The sequence below is a fragment of the Symphalangus syndactylus genome, chromosome 9 (assembly GCF_028878055.3).
Source record: "Symphalangus syndactylus isolate Jambi chromosome 9, NHGRI_mSymSyn1-v2.1_pri, whole genome shotgun sequence".
Lineage (NCBI taxonomy): Eukaryota > Metazoa > Chordata > Mammalia > Primates > Hylobatidae > Symphalangus > Symphalangus syndactylus.
In genome coordinates, this window is record NC_072431.2 from 103539547 (window position 1) to 103552534 (window position 12988).

At 38.5% G+C, this 12988-nt stretch overlaps 1 pseudogene; it reads right to left on the bottom strand.

Moving 5' to 3' along the window:
• Positions 1-6459: 6459 nt before the first annotated feature.
• On the bottom strand, positions 6460-9283 carry LOC129490751 (large ribosomal subunit protein eL8-like; annotated as a pseudogene).
• Positions 9284-12988: the final 3705 nt, after the last annotated feature.

Genomic DNA, 12988 nt, shown 5'->3' on the forward strand with positions numbered 1-12988 from the left:
GTGATTTGTCAATATTTCCGAACACTGCTCTTGGGGCTGAGCATGTCACATTAGTATACAATGAAGCTTCCTTTCTCTCCCAAAATATGTTCTGTATCATGACTACGTCCCAGTCAAGGCCCCAGTCATCAACTTTAAACCTACAAGGTCACCTGGTCATCTTGTGATTACAACAGCAGCTTTACTGCTTGTAATTGTCTTACAGCTGTGGCAGGTCAATGGAAAAATGTTCTTTAAACACCATAAGCATCTGATTGTGCAATACCTAAATGAGTGTCATTGATTATTCACACTGCTGGCTGGTCAAAGCTGGGGAAGTAATTAGGGCTTTCTCTGTGGATTATCCACTGAGAAAAGGTCAAATAACTACAAACAGTGCCAACAGAGAGGAGCCACCGAGGACTGCAGCATCCGTGATCAGTTAAGAAATGCTAAAGCAAGGCTTAATAATGATGTGCTTATGCCAGGTTCTACAGAATGTGATCATTCTGTCATAGAAATCCGATGAACCATGAGTGATGGCTACTTTTTCCCTGGAAGCACTGCTTCATGTCCCTGATGCCTATCAAACAGGTTTGTCAGAGAAACCAGACTGAGAAGAATTTGAGAAGCATGGCTTTCCCTCTTGTCTTTTTTCTTTAAATCGAGAATAAAGGACTTTCAGCTAACAGCCATTCTTCTTATCTCCCCTTTAAAAGCATCACAGCAATATTGTTTTTCATATTTTTTGATAAAATATCCCATCAGATGGCTCGTATTATGGGAACCTGAAACCACACTTTTGCTGATTTAAATTAGGAGCTTGGAAAAAACCCTCTTTGAACTATAGCTCTATTTATAGTAGTGTAATGCTGAAAACATGTTTCAGTTTGCTGAAGGGTCTTTCATATTTTCCAAGTTTAAGATATTTCTGCTAAATCCACTTAGTCATACTTTGAGCTAACCTTCATTCTTCATAATGCTTGAAATTCTAAAGTTAAATCTTCATTGTTTTAGTTTAAATTTTGTTTTTTATCAAAATGAAGATATTCTGGGAAAGCCAGCCATTTAGCCATTTTTCATCCGAGCATAAATAAAACAATTTGAAAGTCAGTTTTGAGAAGGCATCAGGGAAATGATATTTGGGAAGTAAAGTAAGTAGTTGGAGGGACCCAAAACAAACATTTTTTGGGTTACTTCTTAACAATGCATGAATTATACTAGTATAGTGGGAAAAAAAAATGCTGAGAAGTAATTGAGAACACCAACTTTGTGAGGGTTCAATCACTTGCTTGGTTCTGTCACTTACTCTGTGATATTGGGCAAATCACTCAAACTTTCTCAGCCTTAGTAGTGGGTAGACAGAGTTTTTAAAAAACAATCTTTTATCAGAAGCCAGTGAAATAGCAGGTAGGAGATGAACAAACCAAGAAAACAGGGACTCTGAAAACAACTCTGTCCTTGTAGAATCACATCTGTCAGGGCCTTCTAAGAAATAAGAGTTGTGACCAATGATCTTCATATGGGGACAGCTCCTTGGGCCAAACTGCTGAGTTAGGCTTTGGGTTCTCTGGTCTCCATTGCCTGTCCTTACCACACTTGCTTTAAATCCGAGCTTCCAGAATCTACGAGACTTCAGTCCTGTTTGATTATAGCTTAAGCTAGAGAGAAAAATCGTCAAATCCAGGGGTGAGATTTAATGGTGGGATTTCAGGTAAAATAACAAATCAAAAGAGATATTTTGAAGCAGGTACCCCAACTCAATTCCCGAGTTGACTACCACCCTTTTTTCTCTTGTCTCAAACTGGAAGTCTCCTGGGTTGACAGAAAGAATTGTAATGAGAATAAAATGAGATAACATATGTGAAGTACCAGCACAGCGCCTGGCATGTAGTAAGGCTCAAGAATGGAGATATATATGTGCCAGAAGCCTAGGAGAGACAGAAAAATTTGCTGTTAAAAAATTGATATATTTGTGTTTCTGAAGTATTATTTTTAAAATTTTGTTAAGTTCTGAATGATAGAGTTGTGAGAGTTGTCTGCTACTCTGTATGAATTCCCCTCCATTGATCATTTAAATGAGGGATTATCTTGTTTTCCCCTTTTAGACTGAGAATTAATTGTTGAAAGCAAAGACAGAATATATAGTGGTTCTGGAAGTTAGACTATCCAAGGAACATATTTTTCTATATTTTGTAACAAAGGAATTTTCATTGCTCATCAATAAGAGGAAAATAGAATAGAAACAATGTGGTTTAAATGTTAAGTAAAAAATTTATAATTCAGATTTCCATTATCTTTACTTTAAGAATATATTAAAGGTAAAATGAAAATGTTTTAAGTATTTTGTTTTAGTTCACAAATAGGATGAAAAAATTTATATTTTATATTTGCATTATTGTAATTTATGAGAAGAATGCTGTCCTAGACAAAGGCATCTTTTTGCTTTTGGACAGCTAGGGCAGTGTGTCCCTGGCTTTAATGGGCTGCGGTAGTGGGAGCATGGTAAAGTGATTTTCCGTTGCCTCTGTATCTCTTACTGTTTCTGGGGACTGATGGAGCAGGTGAGTGCCTCAGGGCAACAGTGATAGAGTGATTGGGAGGAGCAGTGGGAAGGAAGGAAGAAGAGGGAAGAAGCAGAAGACCCAGTTTTCATCTCAGCCTCATCTCATATTAGTCTTCTGGCCCCAAAAACATTGTGAAAGGAGGAGGTTCGTTGTTGTTGTTTTGTAACAGCTTTGTTGAGATATAATTCACATACTATAAAATTAATCTTTTTAAAATGTACAATCGGCCAGGCGTGGTGGCTCACGCCTGTAATCCCAGCACTTTGGGAGGCCTTGGCAGGCAGATCACGAGGTCAAGAGATCGAGACCGTCCTGGCTAACACAGTGAAACCCCGTCTCTACTAAAAAATACAAAAAATTAGCCAGTCCTGGTGGCGGGCACCTGTAGTCCCAGCTACTCCGGAGGCTGAGGCAGGAGAATGGCATGAATCCAAGAGGCAGAGCTTGCAGTAAGCCGAGATTGTGCCACTGTACTACAGCCTGGGCGACAGAGCAAGAGCAAGACTCTGTCTCAAAAAAAGAAAACAAAGTACAATTGCTGGTTTTTATTATATTCAAAAAGTTGTACAACTGTTACTCTTTTCTGGTTTTAGAACATTTTTGTCACCCCAAAAAGAAATCTTGTACTCACTAGCACTCATTCCTTATTTTTCTTTCCCTCAGCCCCTGACACCCATTAATTTACTTCCTGTCTCTATGGCTTTGCCTATTCTGGACATTTCATGTGAATGGACTCATATAAGCTGTGGTATTTTGTGTCTGGCTTTTTTTACTTGGCATAATGTTTCCAAGGTTCATCCATGTTGTGTTATTTGTAGCAGTACTTTATTCCTTTTTATTGTACAATATCATTTCATCTACAGATACATCACATTTTATTTCTCATCAGTGGATGTTCATTTACATTTTTTTTCACTTTTTGGTCATAATGAATAATGCTACTGTGTGCATTTGCAGACAAGTTTTGTATGGACATATGTTTTCATTTCTCTTGAGTAAATACCTAGGAGTGCATTTGCTGGGTCATGTGGTAACTCTATGTTTAACATGTTGAGGAACTGCCCAGCCATTGTCTAAAGTGGCTTCACTATTTTACGTTCCCTCCAACAATGTATGAGGGTTCCAATATCTCTACCTCCTCATCAACACTTGTTATTGGTCTTTTTAGATTAGAGCCATCCTAGAGGGTGTAAAGTGGTATCTCATTTGGTCTTGATTTGCCTTTTCCTGATAGCTAATACATAATAGTTGATTGTCTTTTCATCTACGTATTGGCCATCTGGAGAAATAAAAGAGACAAGGTTTATTTTCAGTGCTCTTCAACTTTTAGGGACTACTCTGTTAGGGTATTATAATCTCTCTGAAGTCTTCTTTTATCAAGGTGTATTTTAGGCAGATCCAGCTGAGAGCTTGGCATCCTGAGGCCTCATCTGCGTGGGTCAGTAGGAAAAAGGAAAGAAGGTGGAAACAGGAGGCCTGTAGTGAAGAGGTGTCTAACAGCTCATATTTGTCATTTGAAGAGGTAAGGCAGCTATGAATGGGCTTAGGTTAATGTCAGTATCCAAGGGGTTTAATCTGATGTTTAGGACACAGTAGCCAAAACCTCTAGTGAGGAACAGTTATCAGAGTCATTCATTCATTCAACAGATATTTAACAATCACTTGCTGTGAATCAATGAGAATCTGTTTTATGTGCTAGGGATAGTGCAGTAAAATAACAGCACATTCTCTGGCTTCATATTACTTATATTTTAGTAGAAGATCAATCCAGTTTAGAACAGAAATCTAGTCTGTGGGCATAAGTGATTGGCAAAGGCTGGGCAGTGAATCAGGCCCAAGATTCGAATAGAACTCTTCTTCCAGTAAGAGATTCCAATATCACCTTAGAAAATCCTAGCAGAGGTCTGATCAGAGTGGGAAAAATACCTACACTAGGATGAAGGACCAGAGGGCCATAGGCAGGCTTGTGAATTTTTACTTTGCTATAGGCAGCAAGACTAACTCCACAACCCTCTTGGTGCTGGGTCATGATTAGTTTAGGAGATTAGTGGTGTTGAACAGATAGTAGGAGGCCATTTGTGCCTGCAGCAGAGCTAGACTTAGGGGAGAAGGGAAATGACATCTCTCCTCTAAAATGAGGATTCCCTCCCTCAGAGTCTCTATAGTAATCTTTTATGAGAGTGATATGACAGGTAAGTGGTAGAGTTGTGAGCCTTCAGGGAGAGAACTAATTTAAAAGCACTCTGAAATATTGCCAAACAGCATTCATATGTAAGGCATTAGAATAATAATGACAATTATTGCTTGTAGTAACTGATGTCTGAGAGGGCATCAACCTGGTATGGTAGCAGGTGAAACAGAAGGAGAAGAGACCATGAACATACAATGAGCTCATCCCTCTTCTGCTGAAGGAACCCAAGTAATTACAAAACTTCAGCATATGTTTTGCATTACACATGTGGCTCTGTCAAAAATGATGGAGTGGTGTCACTTTATGTCTCTTTGAACTAAATGAGAGAGAAAGATGAGAAGTAAGTAGGCAAGAGACTGTATTTGATTTTATCTTTCTGCTTAACCTGTGTTTTCAATTTATAAACCAATTGGATACAAAATACTTATTACAGAACATGACTGTTTCCTTTTATATTAGGAGTTGATCAACCGAGTGGTTTCTTGTGGTTATTAGAATCTTTGTTCAAATAAAGCCAAGTAAGAAAAATGGGTTGGGCCTCATCTGTCAGAGGGCAGGGGTAAGAAATAAGTAGACAAAGCACAGTATCAGAATGCATTTGACTGCAAGAAATAGAAAAGTCATCTGTACAGGCCTAAACAAACGAGCTTCATATTTCTTACATAACAAGAAGTCTGGAGGTAGGTAGTTGACTGAGTCAGTTCAGTAATCTAATGATTTCAGGGCCAGCTTCTTCGTCATTTTCCTGGCCAGAATATAGCTACTGTGGCTCTAGTCACCATATCCATGTTCAGGACAAGAAAGAAGACAGGTAGAGACATTCTACTTGTGGAGTCTTGTCTTTTTATTAGGAAGAGAGCCTTCCTTAGTGGACTTTCCCTTTCTCTCCTTGGCCAGGATTCAGTCATGTGCCCACTCGCTGGCCAATCCCTGAGGAAAGAAAAGGAAATTACTATGACTGATTTAGACCAATTTCAGCTCATTCCTTTTTGTTGAAAAGGGGTCTACCCTTCCTGAAATCAAAGGATCTCTTTCAAAAACCTGAATACAGATTGGAGTTTTGTTACCAGGGAAGAAGAGAGAAATATTTCTTGTTTAGACTAGGCACAGTGTCTGCCTTATGTGCCAATGGATCAAAAAGTGGCTGCACACCCAGATTCAGGGTGGGGAGGCTCCTGAAAACTTAGTACGGAAAGATTCACAGAACTCTGCACATTAAACTAGAAGGTTGTCCCTGGCTAATCTCGTACTCCACTATCTCCATTGCAGAGTCTTATGTGGTTCTTTCTTTCTCACTGCAAATTAAAGATGAAGGATTCTTTTGGGAGGCTGAGGTGGGCAGGTCACTTGAGGCCAGGAGTTTGAGACCAGCCTGACCAACATGGTGAAACTCCATCACTACTAAAAATATAAAAATTAGCCAGGCATGGTGGCAGGTGCCTGTAATCCCAGCTGAGGCAGAAGAATCACTGTAATCCCAGCTGAGGCAGAAGAATCAATTGAACCTGGGGGTAGAGTTTGCAGTGAGCTGAGATCACGCCACTGCACTCCAGCCTGGGTGACAGAGCAAGACTCCGTCTCAAAAAAAAAAAAAAAAAAAAAAAAGAATTCTTCAGCCAGTGCATAGCCCACTGCAATGGGTGGTCTCCTGCCCTTTTTCTTTTTCTGGAAGTTTGTATTATTTTAATTATTTTTATGTACAGAAAACTCAACAGTGTGCATTTAACCCAGTTTGGTGGCAAGTTCTTTAGCCTATGCCTTTTCAAGCTTGGCAATGTGAGCCACAGACTTGGGACCCAGGACATTGCCTCCCCAGTGACGGCAGATCTCATCGTATCTGTTGTTGTAGTTGGTCCTGATAGCTTCCACCAGCTTAGCCAAAGCTTCTTTGTCTTCCGAATTCACCTGTGTGAAGGCGACAGTGATCCAGGTCTTCCTGTGGACTATATGTCCCAGTCTTGCCTTCCTCTTGATAATGCAGGGGAAGAGACCCCCATTTTATGACACAAGGCAGGCAGGAAGACAACAAGCTTGATGGGATCCACATCATATACAGTCACCACCAGCTGAGCCTTCTTGTTCTCCACCAAGGTGGTGATGGTGTTAACTCCTGCTTGAAGGACAAGTGATCTCCTAGTGGGGATGTCCCCTTTGCTGCAAGCTTTCTTCTCAGCCCAGACCAACAGCCCCTGCTTCTTCTCTTGCTTTGTCTTTCTCTTTTTTGGTCTGTAGTTGTGGGCCAGCTTAAGCAACTGAGTAGCTGTTTGGTGGTGCAGGTCCTGGGTGAACTGATTAATTGCAGGATGCACTTTCAGCCGCTTACAGAGGATAACTCTCTGCCACTGCAACCTGACATAGTGGGACCATTTCATGAAGCAAGTGAGGTCTCTTTTGGGCTGGATGTTCTGTCCAATGCCAAAATTCTTAGGCCTTTTCTCAAACAGGGGATTCACCACTTTTTTAACCTCCTGCTTCATCACGACAGCGGGGGCTAGAGCCACCTTATTCCCCTTGGCCTTCTTTCTTTTCAGTATCTTGGGCACTCTTGCCCTTTTTCATTCTTTCTCAGCTGCCAGAGCCTCTTAAGGACCTAAGGAAAAAAATAGCTAACACCTTTTGGGCTCTTACTGTGTGCTGGGCACTGTGCCGAGCACTTGGATACTATTAGTTTCATCCTTATTTTATACTTGAGAAACTGTAAGTTAACCTTCTTAGCCTGGGGCCACAATCACTCAGGAACTGTGGACTGCTCTGTTTCCCTGGTTAGGAGCTACCAGTCTACTGTTTGTTTCTTCCATTTTCAATAAGCTCAGTTTCTGCATCCCTATCACTTTATAGTGTTTCTCAGAGTATTCTGGAAAGGCTACTGTGTAAGTATAAGCTGACCAGTCATACTATTAAGTGGCAAGGCCAATTCTTGACTTTCAGAGTCTGTGCTCTGAAAAACTGTGTTTAGCTATCTAATCTCTCCAAAGAGAAGGATAGTAAAATGGAGATTGAGAGGGCTAATCTAAATATCCAAAGCTTGGCGTTAAACCTTACAGACTGCAATAGACAGCAAATGTAAATTTAACGAGGGCTTTCTGAAGATATAATGCCTGAAATTTAATGCTAATAGTAGAGTTTTCATATTCTAAGGAATTTTTGTGAGGCAGCTCTTTGGGGGACAAGCCTACAGCTTGTCCAATAAAAGCCTTTCAGGCGACTTCCTTCAATAAAAGCCACATTAGCTCTCAAAGAAATGATAATATAGGTGATTATTCATTTTTCAAACGTCTCCTTGAACTTATCAGAACTGTGCCTTTACAGAGGAATAGGAATGGGAATCTCATGTTAGATGGAGATGCTGTTTCTTACAGGTGACATAAAATGAAACACACCTATTTGAACATCATTTTTTTTAATCTTGTTTTGTTTCTTGGATGTTTTTGTTGAAGCTGAAAAGCTTTTTCTGAGCAGTAAGTGACCTTGACAAAAACTGGCTTTGCTCTACAGATATTTTAAAGTTATAACGGTCAGATGGACACACCTGATTGATACTGTTTTCACACCCAATTCTCTGCTGTTTATTTTAACGTGCATAACTTGCCTGCATTAGCTTGTGCTGACTCTGACAGTGGAGCATTCTGCAGTGACTTTTTTATGGCAGTCTTCATACAAAAGTACTTTATGGTATGGTTTGAGCCAAGTTTGTATACTAAAAACTAAAAGGACAGTTAATGGGTGCAGCACACCAACATGGCACATGTATGTATATGTAACAAACCTGCACGTTGTGCACATGTACCCTAAAACTTAAAGTATAATAATAAAAAAAAAACTAAAAGGACTGTTATTTTTTCAAGATTGAACTGGAGGAAGACTCCGGGGCACTGCCCTTCCAATGCCAAGCAGTAAACCCATCTACACTCTGTCATCATTATATGTAAACATCATTTAATGAGTGCTCTCATGGAAAATCACGTAAAGAATGTGGAAGAATTCTTTTTTCCTTTTATGTTTTCACAGAATGTAAGGGCATAGAAGGTTTTGCCAGCTCAAATACGGTCTTGTTTTTGTCGTCTTATTGATTTAGGAATGAAAGAACAACCTGGTTTCAGGTGTGGATTTCTAAGCATTTGATCTTTTGTTGAAATACCATTCTTATTTCATGATGTTCAAGTACTTTGACAGCTTCTTCTTAATGAGGGTACTGGAATGAGGTGGGGTGGGGGTCAGGAGTAAGCAGCATATCAGAGGGTATATTTGCCCTGTCTATGCAATCTCAAAGTAGACTCTTGTTCTCCGATTAATTTTCTTTATAGAGGAGGAAATATATTTGAATTTCCCACAATAAAGTTAAAGAACTTCTGTTTCATATGCAAAGTATAGCATAGAACTTAAAATAAAAATTTCCATTTGTATGCTTATGCATCGAAGTATGCAAAGACTGGTTCAATAGCTAACAGAACTAACAATAAATGCCTTTTTCAAAGGGTTACCCATTGGAGCTAGGCTATTAAAAGAATTGTGTTTCACTGCCAAGTATCTGAGCTTGCCTAAACATGCTACACTAGCTGTGAATCATTTTAGTAATAATGATGTATAGGAGAAAATTGTAATATATATAAGGAGCTTTAACTGACTTTTTCCTCGAAATGCTCTCTAATGTAATACATTGGCCTATAGCATAGCCAATATTATCAGAAAGGTAACAAAAGAAGAGAGACAATGTATATTCTTTCACAGGAAGCTAGCCACTCAAAAAGTAAAGTAGGCTCTTTGTTTTAATGTTGGTGATTGCTGGTTAGGATGTTTACTTCTGGAGAGAATCTTCAGATTGTCTCTGGTACAAGAACAGAGATCCATAAACTGGTAGCATTTAAATCACAGGTTAAAACTCCTTCATTCTCTGAAAATGTTCTAAAATTGGATTGTGGTAATAGTTATACAATTCCTATCCCATTATGTACAGAAAGAACATTTAAATCACTCATTCAAAAAATGAAATGAAAAATTGCAATCAGGAAAATTCTCTCAGTATCATGAGACATATTATGAACCAATATATGCCTCTTTTTCATGTCCAACAGTTTCTTTGTGGGAATCCAAATGACAGAAAAGAGCATGTTGGTACCAGACACCTTGAAAGATAATTATTGGGCCATTTTGGATACTCTTACTTAGTTAAGCTCTGTTTATAACATTTTAGGAATTATCCAATAAAAATAAATACCCTCCACTTAGCAAAATACAGATTGGACATATTGGAAAGATTATCCTTTATTTAGTGCTAGGAGATGTGTGGATGGCATATTCCTCCTCTCTTCTTGAAGCCATTTCCCTCTGCTTTGTTCAGTCCAACCTCTGTGCAACTCGCATTCCCCTAACCCCTACTGGTGTCACACCATGCTTTCCCTCTCTTTTTGGCCCTCTCTCTTCAGGCCAGTTTTCCCTCTAACCCTCAAGATGCCAGATATTCGTTGCTGCCTTCTCCTAGCTTGAACTATTTGCTAGGGAGTTCTCCTCCCTATGGTAAAAATAAGGACATCTCACTCTTCAGGGCCACAATATCTCTATTTTATGAGAGGCTAACTATAAGTTTGGTGTGATATAGTTTCTGGACCTGCTTCCAGCTTTGATCTTTACCATGAATAACTTCTTTTGAACATGTGTGACAACTTGATTCTCAAAACAACAACCCTGAGAAGTGGTATGATTGTTATTCCCATCTTAGCCCTGGGGAAACTGAGATCTAGATATATCATATAACTTTCCCAAGGCCACACAAACTAAGACGTAGCCAGGATCCAAGCCAAAAGGTTTGATACAGAATCCATTCTCCAAACTATGACTCTATGCTACCTTTTTGAAATAACATTTATGGACTCACTACTATGGGCTGTCATTGTACTAAGTAACTTAATACAATCTCTCATTTAATTGTTAAAACTGCCCTATAATATTAATATCAATATTTTTGGTCAGTTTTTTTTTCTGTAAAGTGAGGCTAAAATACTAGTAACCCCTTGTTGCCTCAGTACTTCATCATGTCTGTATTATAACACATTATATTTAATAACATTGTATTCCTCAACTAGAAAGTAAGCTCACTGAGAATTTGTCTTACTCACCTTTGCCTTCCAAGTACAAAGTATGCTGTCTGGCACCTAGTAGGCATTCATAAAATATTTGAGGAATGAATACATGCTTCCTTAATATGGTAAATGAGACAGTACATGATAGTGCCATCCAAACTTCATTGTTATGCAAATGCTATATATGATTAATAATAATCACCCATCTAACTATGCTTAATAGGAAGTAAGATACTCTCTTTACTGGGTGAGATCTGCATTTTTACAGTGGTTTCTTGAATCATTGCCCTTGCCTGTGCTTCCCGGAAGACCAAAGGTAGACTGTTTTCTGAATATTTCCAGGGAAAGAGAAAACCACCTTCTTCTGAAGTTCTATACCCTATTTAAAAATCTAACCCTAATCTAAACATTAGATTGTCTCTAATTTTATTTTTAAAAATTTTAAGTCTCTCGATTACAAATGCCAGCAATGTGTTGTCTTTATCTACAGAATAAGCATGATGAATAAAGTGCAAATGTATTGTAGAGAGCTGAAAGAGCCTTAGACACCAGGCAAGTAAATCAAAACAAAGTATTGTTAATGATTACCCTGGATACTTTAAGAAGAATGTAGAAGATCAATAGATCTACAGAACATTAATCCTTCTAGAAAATGTGAGCATCCTAGATTTTATTTGTTTAAGATTGATACAATCGAGTTATATTTTTGTGAGTCTAATGGAAGAGAATCACGTCATCTCTCAGGAAAGCAATCCTCTCAGCTGTGCTGACCAAGGTTCCTCTAATTCTTTCAACCAATGAAGTAGTTGATATATTCTTGTAAACTTTCTGGGGACAATTTGTCCATTATTGGGCCTGAACTTGAACAGTTGGAGAAAGAAAGAAAAATTAAACAACTCCTCTTACATCAAAATAATATAACTGTCTCGTTTTGATAAAATCCTAGAGCACATCCTAGAGTCACCTAGCAAGTAACAGGTATTCAATAAATGCTCTTCTAGTAAACGGGTGAAAATCTAAATTTGTGAAAAAGATCGATAAAACTGTGATCATTTACACTCCCAAAAGACATAGCTGCTCATTTGGTTTAGAATCCCAACTTTAAATGTGGATCTTTTCACTAGTATTACGGAATAAGAATGTGAGCTTTTTCTTTTGAAGTTACTTAGTCCCTTTCCCCACCTACAGGGTTATACCTATCACCTCAGCAGCTTATCACTTTATCTATCGTGTATATGAAGAGAGGGCTTCTAGTTCCTGAATTTTCATAAGTACCAATACCTAATTTAAAAAAATAAAAATCTGCTGGACCACCATGATATATAGATTTAAAATGTGCTTTAACGTATTATGACTTAGCATATGTAGCTTTCCCTCCAACATCTGTATCCTGATTTGTAGTCAAATAAACCTTCCTGCTGCAGATGGCATGTGCATAGTTGTTCTGAGGTGTAATACATCAACATAGCATTTCTAAACAGAGAGCAATAATGAATTCAATTAGGGGAAGAAATAAAACATCGAGCCTTTTCTTATAATAAATCTTTTACTAAGCTTCCCACATCACATGTTTGCTGAGGAAATAATACATGTCATTCAGATTAAGAGTTATTGTAGACTGCTGAGGGAAACATGAAATTCTGGAGGTTTCAGCAGTCCTGTGAAACCCTGAAACATAGAAAGTGTACAAATTAGAAAATGATGTAATATGTGACTAATGATACCTCTTGGGATACCTTTGGAAACCATATTTACTGTTATGATCACTAGATTCATTTAAGCTACAGGAGTTGAAAAGCAATACCCCAGTAAGTGAAAAACACCTCTGAGTTCATTAGATGGGGTTGTAATTTAAGCTCTAAAGGCTTTTTTCCTTGCTGTCATTCTTTATATTTCTGGAAATGTGGTACTTGAACTCCTAATAAAAGTAGTCTACATCATGTTCATATAATCTACAGTTCCTGGAAAGCACATTTACACCTCCACATCTGTAGCTAAAGCTGGGACTGAACAGAAACTTAATTCACCCCAGATGTCACCCACTAGAAGTTCTGGAGTAGGGCTGCGGTTCTTAGAATTTTCTATCCACTGATTATGTCTCAAGCAATGGTTTAAATATTCAACCCAGAGTCTCCTAGCCCAAATGTTGTAAACTGTTTCCATATACTATGCCA